At 41.3% G+C, this 22,199-nt stretch overlaps 1 protein-coding gene across 2 annotated transcripts in view; it reads left to right on the top strand.

The window, feature by feature from the left end:
* Positions 1-22,199, top strand: part of NME7 (NME/NM23 family member 7) — a 242,786-nt gene that overhangs the window by 219,965 nt on the left and 622 nt on the right. The gene's annotated exons all lie outside the window — the stretch shown is intronic.

Below are 22,199 nucleotides of genomic sequence, written 5' to 3'. Positions count from 1 at the left end.
GGAACTATGGTGGGAGGGAGGCATGCCCCCAGACTTAGGCCTTCAATTCAGCCAAGATCTCATCATGATACCTCTATAAGACTTTCTGAATACCTATTATATACCAAAACTGTGCTAGGCATTTTACATACATTTATCTAATTGAACCCTTAAAACAGTCCTAAAAGGTGGGAACTGCCAGTAGTCTCCGGAGAAGGCAATGGCACCCCACTCCAGTACTCTTGCCTGGAAAATCCCATGGATGGAGGAACCTGGTGGGCTGCAGTCCATGGGGTCGCTGAGGGTCAGACACGACTGAGCAACTTCACTTTCACTTTTCACTTTGATGCATTGAAGAAGGAAATGGCAACCCTCTCCAGTGTTCTTGACTGGAGAATCCCAGGGATGGGGGAGCCTGGTGGGCTGCTATCTATGGGGTTGCACAGAGTCGGACATGACTGAAGTGACTTAGCAGCAGCAGCCAGTATTCTCACTTGGGAGCTAAGGAAACGGAGATTTGGTGATACTAAATGATTTGCTCAAGATCTCATAGGAAGGAAACAGAAATGCTGGGAGGCAAACCCAAATCCACATATGACTCCAACACCGATGATTTTTCCATGGCACACATTTACTTCTCTCTGTAGAACACTAATGTGTTGATTGATCACTTGTCTTCTAGGTGATCCCCAAGTTACCCTGTTCTGAAGATGTTGTTTTTCACTTTGTGTTCCTGTGGGCCAAGTCAAGACCAGGTCAATAAGCTTTATTCAGGAAAGAAAAAAAAAGTTGTTTTTTTTTTTCTTTTTTACTAACTCCAGGTAGAAGTCTGTATGGTTTGAGTATTCACTGCAATGATTCCCAGCAAAGAAACACTATTCATGTATTCTTTTTTATTATTTCAGAGTGTTTCAGTTATCTATTGCTGTGTTATAAACGATCCCAAAACTTAGTGGATAAAAAAAATAATAATAATCATTTTCTCTCTCACAGTTCTGTGGTTTACTGGGTTCTTTTGGTGGTTTATTTATTCCTTGTGATGCTGGCTGGAGCTGCAGTCACATAGGGGTTCAACTGGGCTAGAATGTTCAAGAGAACTCTTTCACATCTCTGACGTTTGGTGGAGAACCACAAGAGAGCTTGGATCAGACAGCTGAACACCCCTTTCACATGGTCACATGGTCACGTGTCCAGCAGAAAGACTCCTTATGTGGCAGCTTAGGACTGCCAAAAGCAGAAGCAGCTAGGCCTTCTTAAGGCTTAGATCAAGAACTGGCACAACATCCCTTCCATCACATAAACTTTCCAGTACATCCCTTTCATTCACCTTAACATGTCTCGTTAAAGTGAATCCCAGGCCAGCCTGTATTCAGTGTAGGGGCAGACACCCAAGGTTACAAGTACCGGATGGTGCAACTCATAAAGGCCATCCTTAGAGACAAGCTACACCTGGGTTTGCTAAAGAAATGAGGGAAAGAAGGCATTCACTTCATATTAAATATTGAGTGATTTATCAATACAGAACTAAATGAAGAAATAGTTTTGAAACACTTTAACCCTTTTTTCAAAAACAAGGAGTTTTTTTTTGGATAACGTATCAGTGAAAAGAACTTACACAAGTGCAATATATTTAATCTTTGTAGAAAGCAAATAAGACCTTGTCCTTATAATCACTTCTGTGATGAGAACCTGTGAAGCCTTGAGTATCAAGTAAGAAATACAACATCAGTTGCACTGGTACCAGACTCTGTGCCTGCTCTCTGTAAGCTGCTATGGTTGATATAGCTTTGTGCAGTGACCAAAGTTGGAGTGGGTTTTTCGCTCCTTCTCTGAGTCAGAAAATATTCTTGAATCTGGAGAAAGGAGGGAGGGAGAAAGTCATGTAAAAAAAAAACAAACATAATTCGCCAGTAATGAGGTGAATTTGTATTCTATTGGGGTTCAATTAGTATAATCTTTGGCATTTGTTAAGTACCAAGAAATGTTAAACTATATTTTAATCTATTTTTAATTAAAAAAACTTTTTTGGCCATACTGCATGGCATGAAGGATTTTAGTCCCCTGACCAGGGATCAAACCCTTGTTCCCTGCTTGCAAGCATGGAGTCTTAACCACTGGACCACCAGGGAAGTCTCTTAAAATTATTTTTAACTATATTTTTTGGCACAAAATATGAAGGCCTCCCACATGGCAGATACAACTTGTGACAAAATATCTTCTCTGGTGAATGATCAGTATGATTTTGCTATTTATGAATTCAGTCATCGAAAATGATGTATGTTGCCAGCTAGAGATGTGTGCTATTTAGACATAGCATGCTTTAATAAGGGTCATGTCCACTTGGTCATGTCCAACTCTTTGCGACCCCCATGGACTGTAGCCCGCCAGACTCCTCTGTCCATGGGATTTTCCAGGCAAGAATAATGGAGTAGGTTGCCATTTCCTTCTCCAGTAAAATTAAATTCAGTTCAGTTCAGTTCAGTCACTCAGTCGTGTCCGACTCTTTGCGACCCCATGAATTGCAGCACGCCAGGCCTCCCTGTCCATCACCAACTCCCAGAGTTCACTCAAACTCACATCCATAGAGTCAGTGATGCCATCCAGCCATCTCATCCTCTGTTGTCCCCTTCTCCTCCTGCCCCCAATCCCTCCCAGCATCAGAGTCTTTTCCAATGAGTCAACTCTTTGCATGAGGTGGCCAAAGTACTGGAGTTTGAGCTTTAGCATCATTCCTTCCAAAGAACACCCAGGACTGATCTCCTTTAGAATGGACTGGTTGGATCTCCTTGCAGTCCCAGGGACTTTCAAGAGTCTTCTCCAACACCACAGTTCAAAAGCATCAATTCTTTGGCGCTCAGCTTTCTTCACAGTCTGACTCTCGCATCCATACATGATCACTGGAAAAACCATAGCCTTGACTAGACGGACCTTTGTTGGCAAAGTAATATCTCTGCTTTTCAATATGCTGTCTAGATTGCCAGGACTCAAATCCTAACTCTGCTTCTTAGCTGGCTATGGGGTCCAAACCTCAATTGTCATACAGAGATAATAATCATAGATCAGTAAGTATTAAATAATGCAGAGCATTTAGTAGAACAGTGCTGTTGTTATCATCAGTGTTATTGTAGTTATTACTGTTATTTATATCCGTTAAGAATTTGGCTGCTAGAAATAGATGTGCCAAAAATACAACAAAAAAATTAGAGGTTTTCTTATTGTGAAACGAGAAGTGAGGAGGCAGGCCATGATAGGCTTCGGTTTAGCAGCTCTGGAATTCAGTCCCCAGATCTCTGCAATGCTCTTGTCCTTTCCCTTGTGATTGCCCCTTAGTTCCAAGGTGGCTGCTCTCTGGCATGATGTGCTCATTCCAGCAGAAAGAACGGAAGGGCAAAGAGCAACAGGATACTGTGAGATGAGTGTGCCTACTTTTAAGGAGCTTTCCTGTAAGCCCTACCCAACACTTTAGCTTATTTGATATTAGTCAGAAATGAGTCATCATCCTCTCCTCCCCGCCACCTGTAACAGAAGTTATATATTTGGTTATCCACCAACAAAATCAAAATCCTCTTTATGCAGGAGGAAGGGAAAATGAGTACTGGGTGGGCACTGGCAGTCTCCACCACATTATTTTCAGTGTTGTTACTGCTGTTATTACTGCTTTATCTTGAAACACTGTCAGCTTTCTCTACTGTAAAGTTCCCAGAGACAGAATCCATAGAAAACCTCTCTGTTTTAAAACACAGTCTATCAACATGATTCTTGAAAATAGCCCGAGGAATATGCCAACAGGAAGTCACCTATATTTTAATTGATTGGATTCTGTTTACGCCTTTGACATCACTGTTCTGTTTTAAGCAATTTAAGAGAAAATGAAACATTAAATAAAATATCTAGGTTTTTGATGAGACCAAGGCCAGGTCTCATTCAAAATAAGGCTTAGAAACTAAGAACTAAGCTACTCTGAATGAAATCTTTAAAACTGATAAGCTTTACACGAGTCATTGTTTTATACTATTGTGGAAACTTAAAAAACTTTTGGAATATTTATGGGACACTGATATTCTTGTTTGAAAATAAGATTAAGATTGATTCATGATATAAAAAGTACTTGTCTGAAGCATCTCTCTGTCATAATTTCCTCTTTGTGGAACCCTATTTACTCTCCTTTTTTGATAGAAATATAGTCACTTATTTCTTATCCTCCTGAAATCCTCTCCAGTTCTTTAGGGCCCTAAACTGTTCACTGCAAACCAGCCATGGTCTTTGCTGGCCTAGAGACAGGGTGCTTTCCTTTCTGTCCATGAATGTCAGTGTTTGTTTTTGTATCAGCATGATTGGCAGAAGTCAGTGATGGAGATTGTGTAAGAAACTTTTTTTTTAATGTATTCTATTGAAGTTTAGTTGATTTACAATGTTGTGTTAGTTTCTGCTATATAGCAAAGAGGTTCAGTTATGCATATATATACACATTCTTTTTCAGGTTCTTTTCCATTCTGCTTTATCACAGGATACTTTTCTCTGTTCTCTACTGTAATAAGAGCTTGTTATTTATCCATCCTAGAAATGATAGTTTCCCATCTGCTAGTGCCAATCTCTCACACCCTCTCTCCCCCTTTGCATCCACAAGTCTGCTCTCTATGTCTGTAAGTCTGTTTCTGTCTCATAGACAAGTTCTTTCGTGTCATATTTAGATTTCTTATATTAATGATTTCATATGGTGTTTGTCTTTCTCCTTCTGACTTACTTCACTTAGTATGATAATCTTTAGGTCGATTCCTACTGTTGAAAATGGTATTATTTCATTCTTTATTATGACTGAGTAGTATGCCATTGTATGTGTGTGGTAGGTGTGTGTGTATATATATATATACACACGCTGTATTTTCTTCATCCACTCATCAGTCGATGGACACTTAGGTTGTTTCCATATCTTGGCTGTTGTGAATAGTGTTGCTGTGAATATAGGGATGCATGTATAGTTTTGAATTTCTCAGGATATATGCCCAGGTGTGGGATTGCTGGATGGCAACTCCGATTTTAGTTTTTTGAGGAACCTGTTTTCCATTGGCTGCACCAACTTGCATTCCCACCAACAGTGTAGGAGGGTTCCCTTTTCTCCTCCACACCCTCTCCAGCATGTGTTATTTGTTGATTTTATGATGGCCATTCCTACCAGTGTGACGTGGTAGCTCATCATAGTTTTGATTTGCATTTCTCTAATAATTAGTGATGCTGAACATCTTGTGCATCTTGGCCATTTGTATGTCTTCTCTGGAGAAATGTCTATTTAGGTAAAAAGCTTATTTTTAATCTGTAGCCAACTTTGAGAAAGATTGGATGATAAGAGAACTAGAGAACATGATACAGATATTTAATTATTGTCTATAGCCCACTACATGTAAAGAGTTCTGACCTATAGAAAAGAATTAAAAGGGGCATCCTTTGCCCTGAAAGAATAAAAGAAAGGACATTTCAAGCAGTAAAGTCCTTTCTCTGCCCCTGAGCATCAGGACAGGGAGAGTGACTGGAGCCAGAAGCAAGCTTGTTTTAGGGGGTTGTAATGTTGGGCTTTATGAAAGCCACACCAAAAAGTCTGATGTAATACAGTGGGAAACAGGAGCAGTGGAGCCTTTGAGCTGGGGAAGGTCTGTGAGGTTCAGAGGCTGCTTTGGGCAGTGACATTGGAGTTGGCTGGAGCACAGGTGGAGAGGGGAGCCTCCCTGTCTTCTTAGCATTAGCTGGCAACTCATCTCATTCTCCTTGTGCAGCCATCTCCAGGCCACTATCTACCCACCCGGAGCACTGGCCACCTCAGCTCAAGGCCATTGTCTCAATTCATCTTTCCCAGAAACTATGCAATAAGCTCTTTACATATATAATAAGAAGCTTGAAATTTCACTGGAATACATTTAGCCCAGAATAACTTTCGCAGTAGTAGCAGGAAAGTTTATAGAAAAAGTATGGCAATTGCTTTTTATAATATTGAAATAAAAAATTAAAAGTATTCCTTCAACATCTCCAATTTGCCCTTCAAAAGATTGCATTCCAGCCATTTGACCCTTTAAATCTTTGAATATAAGGAGTTCTTTTTTCCCTAAATCTTCAATTATCTCAACATTTCTTAGATTATTTCAACATTTGCCCTCTCAAATTCTTTGTGAATTTAGTAGAAAAGTCCATCCCAACTATTCCATCATTATTTATTATATATTCTGTCTGCTTTGATCTGATTTAAGCACTTAAAATTTTTTCTAATATTTCTTTATAAAAATGATGCCCTGTCTTCTAAATAATTTTAATTGCTATTTTCTAATTTGATCATTTTCCTTTTGGAGCTTTTCAACTGAAATGTATGTGAAGAATAGCAACAAGAACTTCCCAAGAAACAAGTACCTGTGGGTTTGGTTTTCCTTAAGGGTACTGTAATTCCATGGGATTGAATTTTCAGTATCCATTATGAGGTCAGCTGCAGAGAAAGCCTCCCAAACAGCATTGCCTCTTGGGCCCAAGTCTATAGAGGACCATCAGAACACACTCTAAAATCCTTTTCCTGAGTCACTGTGTACTGTTATAGAACTGTCTGTGAGGCTGCTTGATTTCTCTCTCATGAATACTCAAGATGACCCTGTCAAAATTCACTGTCTCCTATATTGCCCATCTCTTGGGCATATTATCCATGTCAAGGACCTCCAGTGTACTAGCAAATGCCAAGTAAACTGGGAGATTTCTGATCACTTATGGCAGTATCAGATAGGCATGGTTCCAGCCCTGATTTCTAGGTCACCTACTTTTACTAACTCTCTATCCAGGGCAGTGATTTGTAGCCCCAGTTAACATCAGAAGTATCTGTGCAGTTATTGGATGTGCATATGCCTAGGATCTTCCTGACACCTAGTGAATCAGACTCTCGGGGAATGGAATCCAACCATCCATTTCTTTTTTAAGCACTGAAGCGTGATCCAGATCTATTGCCAGATGGGAAATAATCCATCTTAGCAATTGATCGTCATATTTACATTTTTGTGGGCTTCTCTGGTGGCTTTGATTATAAAGAATCTGCCTGTAATGCAGGAGACCCAGGTTCGATCCCTGGGTTAGGAAGATCTCCTGAAGAAGGAAATGAAAACCCACTCTGGTATCCTTACCTGGGAAATACCATGGACACAGGAGCCTGGTGGGTTGCAGTCCGTGGGCTTGCAAACAGTCGGACATGACTTAGCAACTTTCAGTTTCAGTATAGACTATGTTCCCTATCAGAAACCTTTTCTTCTGTAGGGACTGAGCAAAAATGAATTTCTAACATGAAATGGAAAGTTCACCTGTGTTTTCTCCCCTGCTTGCCTGATATTCCCAACTGAGCCCCTGAGCCTCACCAAAACTGACTTGTAGCAGAGTCCATGCTAAACTGCTTAGTAAAATTTGTGATTTGTACAAAGCACTACAACTTTATAAATTCAACCATGAATTTATACATACTCAGCATATACACATTTTTCCCAGTGAAATAGGTCTTATTAGTCTCAATTTTTAGATTAGGAACAGTCTGAAAGAATTTACATGCCTTGGCTGAAGAACATAAGGAAATAGTGGCTAGAATTAAACTCAGTTCTTCCAACTCTGAATTCAGTACTCTTTTACTATACTGAGACAGGAAGGTGGCAGAACACAGCCTTTAAAAGAATGACATAGACAGATATAAAAGGAGAAATACTCTATGACATCCCTTATACCAACAAGGACCTATTGTATAGGACATGGAACTCTGCTCAGTGTTATGTGACAGCCTGGTTTGGAGGTGGGCTTTAGGGGACAATAAAGAAAGTGAAAATGTTAGTCTCTCAGTCTTGTCCAACTCTTTGTAACCCCATAGACTGTAGCCCACCAGGCTCTTCTGTCTTTGGATTTCCCAAGTAAAAATACTGGAGTAGGTTGCCATTTCCTTCTCCAGGGGATCTTCCTGACCCAAGGATTGAACCCAGGTCTCCTGCATTGCAGGCAGATTCTTTACCATGTAAGCCACCAGGGAAGCCCACTGGGGGATAATGGATACACGTATATGTATGACTGTGTCCCTTCACACTTCACCTGGAACTGTCACAAGATCATTAGTCAGCTTATGAAAGAGATGGGAATACCAGACCACCTGACCTGCCTCTTGAGAAATCTGTATGCAGGCCAGGAGGCAACAGTTAGAACTGGACATGGAACAACAGACTGGTTCCAAATAGGCAAAGGAGTACGTCAAGGCTGTATATTGTCACCCTGCTTATTTAACTTATATGCAGAATACATCATGAGAAATGCTGGATTGGAAGAAACACAAGCTGGAATCAAGATTGCCGGGAGAAATATCAATAACCTCAGATATGCAGATGACACCACTCTTAAGGCAGAAAGAGAAGAGGAACTAAAAAGCCTCTTGATGAAAGTGAAAGAGGAGAGTGAAAAAGTTGGCTTAAAGCTCGACATTCAGAAAACGGAAGATCATGGCATCCGGTCCCATCACTTCATGGGAAATAGACAGGGAAACAGTGGAAACAGTGTCAGACTTTATTTTGGGGGGCTCCAAAATCACTGCAGATGGTGACTGCAGCCATGAAATTAAAAGCCTCTTACTCCTTGGAAGGAAAGTTATGACCAACCTAGATAGCATATTCAAAAGCAGAGACATTACTCTGCCAACAAAGGTCCATCTAGTCAAGGCTATGGTTTTTCCAGTAGTCATGTATGGATGTGAGAGTTGGACTGTGAAGAAAGCTGAGTGCAGAAGAATTGATGCTTTTGAACTGTGGTGTTGGAGAAGACTCTTGAGAGTCCCTTGCACTGCAAGGAGATCCAACCAGTCCATTCTGAAGGAGATCAGTCCTGGGTGTTCTTTAGAAGAAATGATGCTAAAGCTCAAACTCCAGTACTTTGGCCACCTCATGCGAAGAGTTGACTCATTGGAAAAGACTCTGATGCTGGGAGGGATTGGGGGCAGGAGGAGAAGGGGACAACAGAGGATGAGATGGCTGGATGGCATCACTGACTCTATGGACGTGAGTTTGAGTGAACTCTGGGAGTTGGTGATGGACAGGGAGGCCTCGCATGCTGCAGTTCATGGGGTCACAAAGAGTTGGACACGACTGAGCGACTGAACTGAACTGAACTCCCCAATACAAAATAAAATGTTCAAAAGAAAAAAAAAATCTAAACAAAAATGAAGAATGGTATAGCTCAGGGCAGAACATAAATTGATTAGAACCAACTATATTCAAGATGGATGACTCAGCTTCCACTTGATCTTGAGCCTCATTTTACGCTCACTGTAACACATCAGCATGCTAAATGTCACACCCCAGGCACTATGAGGTCAAAAAGTAGCTGGTGGCCCAATTCCTGGAAATCCCCACCCCTTCCCAAAATAAAAACACTGCCTTCTACCCTGTACCTCTTTTGGCTTTCAAGATGGCCCACACTCTCTCTCTGGAGTGTGTTTCCTCCCTGAATAAACCTTCTTTCACTTTACAATAGCTCTTGAATTTTTTCCTGCATGAAGTGAACAACCCACACTTGGCAGCCATCCCAGGGACTTGGACGTGACCTGGGATGTGACCTCATCCTCTTGCGCCCCCTTCTCTTTCATGCAATAATACTAGACTGTTTATTTCTACTGATTAATATTTTCATCTTTTATTTCAAAATAATTTTAGACTTATTTTTAAAAATTACAAAGAAATAATACCCTTTACCTATAAACCTTTTACCTGCATTCCCCAAATGTTAAAATTTATCATATTAATCATTCTCTTTCTTCTTTCATCTTGTGTATGTGTATATTAATTTCTGACATATATGTTTGTGTATATATATATATGACAGTAAATTGCAATTATGATTCCCTTTATCTCTCAATATTTCAGTGTATATTTCCTCACACACAGATATTCTCTTCCTTCACCAAAGAACAATGATGAGAAATCCAGAAATTAATACAGTACTACTATGTTCAGAAATTTAAATCTTAACCAGTTTTGAAATGTCAGACTGGAACTTGAACCCATGTGACTGAGACTCTAACCCAGCCAAAACCCTCAGTACCTGGTTTCAGGACCTAATGAAGCTCAGGTTCTTGATATCTCATCTCAGAAAGTATTCACTGAGAGACAAAGTGATAAGTAACAAATGGATTTGTTCAGATTCAGAGAGAAGCACACTCCACAGAAAGACTGTGGGCCATCACAAAGGGTGAGTGTGGCCATGAAATGTAGCATGGTTAGTTTTTATCAGTTCAGTTCAGTTGCTCAACTGGGTCCGACTCTTCATGACCTCATGGACTGCAGCACGCCAGGCTTCCCTGTCCATCACCAACTCCTGAAGCTTGCTCAAACTCATGTGCATCGAGTCAGTGATGCCATCCAACCATGTCATCCTCTGTCATCCCCTTCTCCCCCTGCCTTCAGTCTTTCCCACCATCAGGATCTTTTCCAATGAGTCAGTTCTTCGTATCAGGTGGCCAAAGTATTGGAGTTTCAGCTTCAGCATCAGTCCTTCCGATGATAGACAGGACTGATTTCCTTTAGGATGGACCGGGTGGATCTCCTTGCAGTCCAAGGGACCCTCAAGAGTCTTCTCCAACACTGTAGTTCAAAAGCATCAGTTCTTGGGCATTTAGCTTTCTTTATGGTCCAACTCTCACAGCCATAGATGACCACTGGAAAAACCATAGCTTTGACTAGCTGTACCTTTGTTGGCAAAGTAATACCTCTGGTTTTTAATATTCTGTCTTGGTTGGTTATAGCTTTTCTTCCAAGGATCAGTTCAGTTCAGTTCAGTCACTCAGTCGTGTCCGACACTGAAACCCCATGAACTGCAGCACGCCAGGACTCCCTGTCCATCACCAACTCCTGGAGTCCACCCAAACCCACGTCCATCGAGTCGGTGATGCCATCCAGTCATCTCATCCTCTGTTGTCCCCTTCTCCTCCGCCTGCTCTCAGCCTTTCCCAGCATCAGGGTCTTTTCAAATGAGTCAGCTCTTCACATCAGGTGGCCAAAGTATTGGAGTTTCAGCTTCAGCATCAGTCCTTCCAATGAACACCCAAACTGATCTCCTTTGCGATGGACTGGTTGGATCTCCTTGCAGTCCAAGGGACTCTCAAGAGTCTTCTCCAACACCACAGTTCAAAAGCGTCAATTCTTTGGCGCTCAGCTTTCTTTATAGTCTAACTCTCACATCCATACATGACTACTGGAAAAACCATAGCCTTGACTAGATGGACTTTGTTTGCAAAGTAATGTCTCTGCTTTTTAATATGCTATCTAGGTTGGTTATAACTTTCCTTCCAAGGAGTAAGCGTCTTTTAATTTCATGGCTGCAGTCACCATCTGCAGTAATTTTGGAGCCCAGAAAAATAAAGTCTGACACTGTTTCCACTGTTTCCCCATCTATTTCCCATGAAGTTATGGGACCAGATGCCATGATCTTCATTTTCTGAATGTTGAGCTTTAAGCCAACTCTTTCACTCTCCTCTTTCACTTTCATCAAGAAGCTTTTTAGTTCTTCTTCACTTTCCGTCATAAGGGTGGTGTCATCTGCATATCTGAGGTTATTGATATTTCTCCTGGCAATCTTGATTCCAGCTTGTGCTTCCTCCAGCCCAGTGTTTCTCATGATGTACTCTGCATATAAAGTTAAATAAGTAGGGTGACAATATACAACCTTGACGTACTCCTTTTCCTATTTGGAAGCAGTCTGTTGTTCAATGTCCAGTTCTAACTGTTGCTTCCTGAACTGCATATAGGTTTCTCAAGAGGCAGATCAGGTGGTCTGGTATTCCCATCTCTTTCAGAATTTTCCACAGTTTATTGTGATCCATACAGTCAAAGGCTTTGGCATAGTCAATAAAGCAGAAATAAATGTGTTTTTGGAACTCTCTTGCTTTTTCCATGATCCAGTGGATGTTGGCAGTTTGATCTCTGGTTCCTCTGCCTTTTCTAAAACCAGCTTGAACATCTGGAAGTTCACAGTTCACGTATTGCTGAAGCCTGGCTTGGAGAATTTTGAGCATTACTTTACTAGTGTGTGAGATGAGTGCAATTGTGTGGTAGTTTGAGCATTCTTTGGCATTGCCTTTCTTTGGGATTGGAATGAAAACTGCCCTTTTCCAGTCCTGTGGCCACTGCTGAGTTTTCCAAATTTGCTGGCATATTGAGTGCAGCACTTTCACAGCATCATCTTTCAGGATTTGAAATAGCTCAACTGGAATTCCATTACCTCCACTAGCTTTGTTCATAGTGATGCTTTGTAAGGCCCACTTGACTTCACATTCCAGGATGTCTGGCTCTAGGTGAGTGATCACACCATCGTGATTATCTGGGTCATGAAGATCTTTTTTGTACAGTTCTTCTATGTATTCTTGCCATCTCTTCTTAGTATCTTCTGCCTCTGTTGGGTCCATACCATTTCTGTCCTTTATGGAGTCCATCTTTGCATGAAAAGTTAGTTTTTATAGGCTGGGTAATTTCATATGCTAATGAGTGGGAGGATTATTACAACTTTGGGGGAAGGAATGGAGATTTCCAGGATTCGGGCTACTTCCCACTGCTTGTTCTTTTGACAGTGCCTTGGAACTGTCATGGCACTTCTGGATGTGTCATTTAGCTTCTTGATTGAGGATCAAGTTCTAGTCAAAGGTCTTGTCTGCCATCTTGGACCCATTTGATTCTAATCCACTTATGTTGTGTCCTTGGGCTGTGTCATTCTTTCAAAAGTTGTGCCCTGCCCCTTTCCCTCCTGTTGCAGTTTCACCCACAGATTTTTTTCTGTAAAAGAAAAAAATGTTTCTAGTCTAGTGTCCATTCAAGGATTACATGTTGTATTTGGTTCTATGTCTCTTTACTGTCTTTGTCTGCAAAGATCCTTAGTCTGCCTTTGTCATTCATGACCTGGTTCATTAAGTAGGTTGTCCCCTGATAAGGTGGTGCTAGTGCTAAAGAAGCCACCTGCCAATGCAGGAGACATAAGAGATGTGGGTTCCATCCCTGGGTCTTGAAGATCCCCTGGAGGAGGGCATGGCAACCCACTCCAGTATTCCCATGGACAGAGGAGCCTGGTGGGCTACAGCTCATAGGGTTGCAAAGAGGTGGACGTGACTGAAGTCACGGAGCATGCACACGCATGCATGCATGTCCCCTAATAAGCTGGAATTATCCTGGCAGTTTTGGCTCTTAGAGCATGAAGAAGTTGCTCAGAAACCAAAGGCTTTACTGACGTATGAAGTGAAGTGAAGTGAAGTGAGTCGCTCAGTCGTGTCTGACTCTTTGCAACCCCATGGACTGTAGCCTACCAAGCTCCTCAGTCCACGGAATTTTCCAAGCAAGAGTACTGGAATGGGTTGCCATTTCCTTCTCCAGGGGATCTTCCCAACCCAGGGATTGAACCCCGGTCTCCCGTACTGCAGGCAGACGCTTTACCATCTGAGCCACCAGGGAAGCTTACTGATGTATTTGCAAGACAGATCACAGCATTGTGGGAATGTTGGAGACACCATAATGATAGTAATTATGGTATATTTACTATATTCTTGGTATTCTTTTAAATGCTTTCCATATAGTAACTCATTTTATCTTTACAACAACACTCATGTGATGCTATTATTATATTAGAGATGTGGAATATGAGAAACAAGAAGTTCAGTGACTTACCCAAGGTCATCCATCAAGGAAATGGCAAGGCTAGGAATCAGACCCCCTCTGGCAGGCTCCATCCCAACCTTGAGCTGTTAATCAGAATAAGCAGAGCCCCAGGGGTTCAACTGAGTCCTGTGTTCTCAGGCAAGTTGTTAGGTCTAAAATCCCCAGTCTCATCAACTGAAAAAGTGGGACTAATGCATCTATTTCAGTTGTTAGGTTTAACCAAAATAAGGTATCATATATAAAATATACATAAAAGATAAGCATTTGATAAATAACAAGGATTCCATTTTTTTAAGAGTGAATATTGATAAAATTTTAAATGTAAATATTGAAAAGTTATACATGACTCACCCTGAAATATGGTGACTATCAGAGAGTACTTTTTTAATCACTGGGCGTGGGGAGAAGTGAACAGAAGTGACAAACACCAATTCATATTTTTAGATATTTTGAGGGGCTGGGGAAGGGCTAGCAGCAACCAAAACCACCTTCAGGGCAGAAGAGGCCAGATAGGAATGAGTCACAAAACACAATTTTAGAATGAATTTCTAGAAAGGACACCTGTATCTTTAGATGTATTGGGGGGGCGGGGGGAAAGGGTGTCTGTTTCCTATAAAGAGAAAGGTTAACACCACTCTATTCTGGGCTGAGGTATAATATTCTTCTAGCTTTAAAAAGACGGTTGCTCTCATTAGTGGCTGGCAGTATAAGAATCAAGAGGTCTTTATAAGAGAACTTCGAGAACACCGGGTTTACCGAATCACTGAAATGTCTAGTCATTTCATTGTGAACTTTTCATTTTGTCTTCAAAGACTTCAGCTGTAGAGTAAAGTAAATCAGGTATACATATACATATATTAATTCTTCTTAAGATTCTTTTCCCATATAGGTTATTACAGATTGTTGAGTAGAGTTCCCTGCGCTGTACAGTAGGTCCTTATCAGTTATCTATCTTATATACATCTGAAACTAGCACAGCACTGTGAATCAGCTGGACTCCAGTTAAAGGGGGGAAGATGCCAAATACAGCCTCTGAAGCAATGGAGAAGATAAACCTGTGAAGGAGGTAACTCTTAATGACTGTGTTGGTTCAACTTCTTTATTTTGTAGCCTATAAATAGATTTGAGGGGGTACCTCTGCAGTCCAAGAACTTTATAGGCTCTGTAGCTATTGGGTAAAAAGTTCATTTGGGTGTTTCTGTACCATCTTATGAAAAAAACCTCATGAAATTTTTGGCCAGTGCAATTGTAAGCAAGGACAGATTTTTCATCCTTTTTCTCAAAGCAAGAATGTTTCCTCTGACCCCATCTGTCAGGAGAACCCTAGGTATCCTTTCCCCACCACCTTTTTCCTCACAACTGTTTACTTCTGAACTCCACATCTGTGGAGCTGAAAATAAGTGGTGACTTGTAGAGGGAAGACAAAGAGGGAGCGAGGGAGTGAGGGCAGAGTTCAGAAAGGATTCAGGCTCACACGTGAAGGGCTGCTGGTAGCCTCCTCCAGCTGTCCCCACAGCCCAGGCCCTCCTCCCCTCGCCCCTGCCCCAGGGCTCTGCCTGACCTCCTGGCCTCTGTTCCTCTCCTGCAAAGTCTGCTGACTCTCACCTTCCATAGCCGGCCTCAACCTGCACCTTCTCTGACCCAGCTCTCATCATGGATCTGTCCATTGCCCATTTTACAAGCAGCTTTTTCAACCACATTTTCCACTCAGCCAATAGGAAAACCAGGCTAAATTAGCCCTAACACAGAAGCCCGTGATTCCAAAAACTGTTGCAGGATGGAAACACGGGGGCCTTGGTTCAAAAAAGAGTTTCAAGAGAGAGACAGTGGAGCATTAAATCAGCATAGGCCCTTCTAGGGCTCCCCACGTGGCTCTAGTAGTAAAGACCCATCTGCCGATGCAGGAGACATAAGACGAGGGTTCCCTCCAGGGTCAGGAAGGTCCCCTGGAGGAGGGCATGGCAACCACTCCAGCATTTTTGCCTGGGAGAACCCCATGGACAGAGGAGCCTGGTGAACTACAGCCCATAGGGTTGCAAAGACTTGGACACAACTGAAGCGACTTAGCAACATGCAGGCCCTTCTAAGCATATGGCCCTGTGTGTCAGAACAGGTTACATGCTGTAAGGGTCCCTGGGGAGTTGAAAGTTGTTTTCCTTCTAAATAGGCTGACATATTTAAAAATCAATATATCATTGGAACAAAAACAAAACTGTACCTCAATCCAATTCCGATTGATTAGATGTTATCGGAAAATCTACTTAGTATAATGGCACAGGAACACATATTTAAATTTGGGGCTGAACTCCATGATAGAAGGATAGGTAAATTCTGTAAATGTTCGAGCGTACCTCTACTTTGCTTTAAAAGTAAGGAGGAAAAAAACAAAACTCCACAGGTATTTTTGTTGCTCAGTCAACATTAAGTGTGTGTGAAGTGAAAGTCTCTCAGTCGTGTCCAACTCTTTGTGATCCCATGGACTATAGAGTCCATGGAATTCTCCAGGCCAGAATACTGGAGTGGGTAGCCTTTCCCTTCTCCAAGTAGCCTTTCCCTTATCAACATTAAGAATCATTGGAAAATAGACACCTGCGCTCCTCCTTCAAGAAGTGTCTGATTCTGTCGTCTGTGGTAGAGCCCAGGTGTCAGGAGCAGTGAGCTGCACTAGACTGTGATACAAAGCCAGAGTTAATAAAACATGCAAAGAAATTTCATACTTGCTCCACATACTAGAAGTTCCACTGCAGGAGTGGTGAACTGGGAATCACTAGCATTAAGAGCCATTTTTTGCTGTGCACTGTACTCAGGGCAAAGACCAAACACTCTGCAAGCGTTTGTTGAGTCTACACTTGAAGCAATTACAGAAAGTATACATTTGTTTGAACTATTGTACTTTCTTACAGAATCTGCAGTAATATACAGTCATCAGCAAATGCAGGGACTACTCCAAGGGAGGTCACAGCACTAGTGTGGCTTAGACTTGGAAGATACAGAGTCAAGTTCCATCCTTGCCAACTGAGCAAGTCCCCAGTTTACCAGATTACTATGTAGAGATTGTCATATGCTTCTGAGTCTCAGGATGCTGCTCTGTCTCGAAATAAGACCACAGAGCTGGTGTGAAGGAGACAGCTTATATATGAAGTTAGACTGTAGACTGTGAAGTAGTTAATAAATGTAAGCTACTGTTCTTATTTAAATCTAACAGTGATAAAGAGAAGAAATCCTCAAGTTAATATTACTAGTGAAGATTGGCTTTGGCATAGCAATTGTATAGTCAGCTAAAATTTGTTCCTTCTTCATCTGTGTTGCTTCCAACTCATCCCGAAGACTCAGATGTTAACCACTTTATGAAATATTTTGTGTTCCCACTGGCAGTTAATTATTCCCCCTTATATCTTAGCACAGGATTGTGATTTTATTTGACTACATGGATTTTCCTCTTTCCAGGCTATAAGCTTTCTGAGGACCAGGTCTCACCCTTCACTGAATTATCATGACTGGGGTGTGCTCCGTATGATTGACAAAGGAGGGAAAGGAATCAAGTATAAGTGAGAATAGTTTAGGCCATTTAAAGCATTTAAATGTGTATAGTGTAAAGCCATAGTTTCATAAGAACAGGGGTCTTGTTTGCCTGAATCCTTCCCTCCCTGAATTCATAATCCGTGCTGGGCACAGAGTAGGTAGCTTGGGAGAAATTTGTAAGTAAGAAAAGAAGAAAGGTTAGTGATAGGCCAAGGTTTCCATCAGCATTAACTCCTCCTGCTGTGTTTCATTTTGGGTAGTACAACCCCAAAGGGTCTATAAGCCTTATTCTGTTCCCTTGCCCCCCAGAGCTTCCAACGCTGAATAATCACCACCTTCCCAAGGCCTGATCCTCACCCACTGGTCGTTTTAGAACCCCTGCTCCTTCTCTAAAGGACTATCTCATTGCTATAGGACTGTTCCATGCTCCTCCAACACTTGCTAACTTAGTAACCATAAATTCCTATAACAAGTCATGGGCACTAAATACCCTCCTTACAGAGAAATGAAATATTTGAACCCTGAAGCACTTAAACCAAAGGATCAATCTACTGAGGAGTTTATCAGATGTTGTGGATAAATAAATAGGTTGGTTTCAAATCACTCAGTACCTCCTCCTGCCTGGCCTATGTAGGGCCAACGTGGAGGAAGAAGATGAGCAATTCCTTGGAAAAGGTAGCACTTTATAGACTGCCAGTAAGAGTGCTGATCTAATGAAATCCCTGTTTTTAAAAGCAAACTGGAGATAGTGGTAAAGCAAACTGGAGATAGTAAGTCACAGTTTTATTACAATATGGGCCTTTTCTTAGGGTGCGGGACTCATTTGTGGCTAAATAAAACAGCTGGATTCTGTAGTTAGTGAGAATCAGTACCTTCAAGAGATACTTAATCTCTCAGAACAGACCAATGCTGACAGTTTCTGGGAGGAAAATACAGAATTAAAATATGAACCAAGATAATCTGCCTTTGGTCCAGTCCTCCTGGTTTCACACTGGGTAGGCTATGGCTGATCACAAACTTCAGTTGGGAGAATAACAGGTTTAAATCTATCACCTGGTCATCTTTTCTTGTACAGGGCCTAGAAGATGGCAGATAACATGACTGGTTAATGCTAATTCCCTCTGAAAGAAGAGAAGAGAGAGTCACATTTTCTCTGAATTTGAAACCAAGAGTGTTTTTTATTCACTTGATTACAACTGTTCTTAAATGCTCCTTGGATAGTTTCCCTCTGGATTATGTTGCCTTCTGTCCTTAATCATGGATTTTCTAAATAACCTCATTTAGTTCTCCTCCATGGACCAAATGTAACCTGATATTGAGGTGTTACTAGTCCTTTAAAAAGCCAGGAGTTTGAGCTTTCACTGGACTTTGAAAGATTTTAATAACTGGATTTTTGTCTCTGATTGCTGATAATGTTTTTAATTTGGAGTTGGAGTGGTTCCCTCTGGTAATAAGTGCAGCCTGAGCAGACAGGGCATGCTATTGTTCTAAAACAATAGATTCAAATTAGATTTTGCCCAAACAGGTACAGAACTGAAAACCTTGGCTTCTGTTAATGCTGTATTTTAGGGCAAAAGTTCCTGTGTTCTGGTTGGCCTTTTTTACCTTCATGAGTTTTGGATTATCTGAATACCACCTTAAATTATATTTACTACTTTTAAGTACACTCACTGTGATACTTGAATACATTGATTTCCATTATGGAAATTTTTATTTGCCGTTAGGTGGGAAACGAGTATTACTTGTACTTTAATTGAAGGTAATAAATACAATGAAAGCAAAAGTTATTAAATTCTAGCTAGATGATATTGCTTGCCAAAGGTTCTGAGCCCCAGGCCTCTCTCCCTTTATTTGAAAGGGGATTAACCTGGGTTGAAGTCATACTAGCACCACATTGAAACTTTCCTTCAGGGAATATGATGGATTGAAAAAAAACACAAAGGAAAGAAAGAAAAAACAGAGAATCCCTTTTCCTCTATTCAGTAACTTCCAGTCCTTTTGATTCCAAGTGTTACTCAGCACACATTTGAGAAACAGTGCATTTGAAAAAACTCATTCCTTTTATATTTTGTGGTGAGGAATTCAATATTTGATTTATTGGACTAACATGAAACCCTGTTCAGGATATAAGAAAACCCCCAAAAGTAGAAGGCAGTGTCCCTATACCCAAGAAATGTGTCACCTAATAATACAAGGTGAGAAATTCATGATAAATGTATAGAAACAAGAGTTCCAGAAATAAGCAAGCACTTCAGTATTAATACTAGAATCTGAGCTGCAGAGGGTCACTCATGGGTCTTTCTGTAGCAGTTAGGAGAGTACTTGGCACCAGCAAATATCCACTGAGTCCACACTAACCATGCTCCCAGTCTCCCATTGGAGATTTAACCACTCTCGTGGCCAGGGAATAGGTTAGCACTATCTGGAGAGATTCGGAGAAGGCAGTGGCACCCCACTCTGGTACTCTTGCCTGGAAAATCCCATGGATGGAGAAGCCTGGTAGGCTGCAGTCCATGGGGTTACTAAGAGTCGGATACGACTGAGCGACTTCACTTTCACTTTTCTCTTTTCACTTTCATGCATTGGAGAAGGAAATGGCAACCCACTCCAGTGTTCTCGCCTGGAGAATCCCAGGGAAGGGGGAGCCTGGTGGGCTGCTGTCTATGGGGTCACACAGAGTCAGACACGACTGAAGTGACTTAGCAGCAGCATCTGGAGAGATTACAGGGAAGCAAGATTTGCACACAATCTTGAAGGAAGGAATAGGCATCTCTGCACACACACACACGCACACACACATACATGGGTGCATGTGCAGACATATACATGAACAGAAGGCACAAGGTTCATATGAAGGCAGGGGGTTGAGACATGAGAACAGTCGCAAAAATGCAAACTACTTTCCAACTTGAATAAATACTCCCCTTTCCTCAGATGTAGAGCCATTCTCCCCTTTTTGTTCATACACATCACACAATTAAGGCTCAGTTTCATCAAGACAGACCATCCTCTGTTAAAAATATAAAATACCTTCTATTTCAGTGTATATGGGGGTTGCATTTTGAGAAACCCAGGCTTATGAAGTATGCTGTCCACTTGCGGATTCTGCAGGATCTCATCAGTTGTTAAGGAGGGCCCCTTAAACCTTTGCATCTAGGCAGCTGTGCCGCTTCCCACCATTCCCTTTGCTACATTTTAGTAAAATGGAGTTGGTTTTCTTCTGGTATTCATTTGCCGTCACACGATTTGCTGCTCTAGCGATAGCAAAGTCTCAGGTAGTATTTTTCAAGAATAAACAAGAGAAGCAGATTGGCAGGATAATAAAAATGGGACAATAAGGTGGGAATTTAAGCTCTTACTGCTATTTCTGAACAAGCTGAACTGTTGCAGAAATGGCTATGGGCCTCTCGGTCTGTCTCTCTGTAAGAGGGGAGCCCAGCTTCGTACCAAAGGATTTCTCAGGACCAGCCTGAAGACAGGAAGGGTTGATGTGAGCTGTGGCTGCACAGGCTTTGTGAAAGATTTCTACTTTCTGAAACACGATTTCAAGACTTTAGTTTGGGTATTTCCCATGCAGGTTAAGTGAAGCTTAAATCTTCAGCTCAGTTATACCTAGAGAATGTTTTTCTGAAAGCTCATTTTCACTTTCTTTCACTCTAAGGCTAGTTTTTAAATATATAGCTAAATAAGGACTTGGGCTTCCCTGATAGCTCAGTTGGTAAAGAATCCGCCTGCAATGCAGGAGATCCCGGTTCAATTCCTGAATTGGGAAGATCGGCTGGAGAAGGGATAGGCTATCCACTCCAGTATTCTTGGGCTTCCCTTGTGGCTCAGCTGGTAAAGAGTCTGCCTGCAATGCAGGAGACCTGGGTTTTACCCTTGAGTTGGGAAGATCCCCTGGAGAAGGGAAAGGCTACCCACTCCAGTATTGTGGCCTAGAGAATTCCATGGACTGTATAGTCCATGGGGTCGCAGAGTCAACACAACTGAGCAACTTGCACTTTCTTTCACTTTCACATAAACAAGGACTTAGGCCAAACCATGAACTGAAAACCAGGGTATAAACCTTCTTAATTTATTGAACCTCAACTTTTTTTGGCACATGCTAGTTTTTTCAGTTATATTATTTTTCATATTCTTTTCCATTATGGTTTATCACAGGATATTGGATATAGTTCCCTGTGCTATACATTAGGAACTTGTTATTTATCGATACTATATACAATAGTTTGCATCTGATAATCTCAACTCCCAATCCATCCCTCCCCTGCTCCATCACCCCTTAGCAACCACAAGTCTGTTCTCTGTGCGTCTATTTCATAGGTAAGTTATGTTCTATTTTAGATTCCACATATAAATGATTTATTTGTCTGACTTACTTAGTATGAAAATCTCTAGGTCCATCCATGTTGCTGCAGATGGCATTATGTTCCTTTTATGGCTGAGTAATATTTCATTGTGTGTGTGTATATACACCATATCCTCTTTTTCATTCACCTCTTGAAGGACATTTAGGTTGCTTCCACGTCTTGGCTATTGTGAATAGTGCTGCCATGAACATATGGGTGCATGTGTCTTTTCAAATTATAGTTTCGTCAGGATATATTCCCAGGAGTGGGACTGCTGGATCATATAGTAGCTTTTAGTTTTTTGAGAAACCTCCATCCTGTTCTCCATAGTAGCTGCACCAATGAACATTCCAACCAACAGAGTAATAGAGTTCCCTTTTCTCCACACATACTCTAGCATTTGTTTTTTGTAGACTTAAAGATGGCCATTCTGACTGGTATGTGATGGTGCCTTATTGTTATTTTGATTTGCAGTTCTCTAATAATTAGCGATCCTGAGCATCTTTTCATGTGCCTATTGCTCATCTGTACATTCTCTTTGGAGAAACATCTATATACATTTTGTATCCATTTTTTGATTGTTAGCATCACTTTTTTTTTTAAACTGAAGCAATAACAACCTTGACTTTTTTTGAACAGCCATATTTTGTGAAGCACTAGCAGGAACCAAAAT

This window comes from Capricornis sumatraensis, chromosome 14, assembly GCF_032405125.1.
Source record: "Capricornis sumatraensis isolate serow.1 chromosome 14, serow.2, whole genome shotgun sequence".
NCBI lineage: Eukaryota > Metazoa > Chordata > Mammalia > Artiodactyla > Bovidae > Capricornis > Capricornis sumatraensis.
The sequence above is the reverse complement of the archived record's forward strand: the minus strand, read 5'-3'. Positions and strand labels throughout refer to the sequence as shown.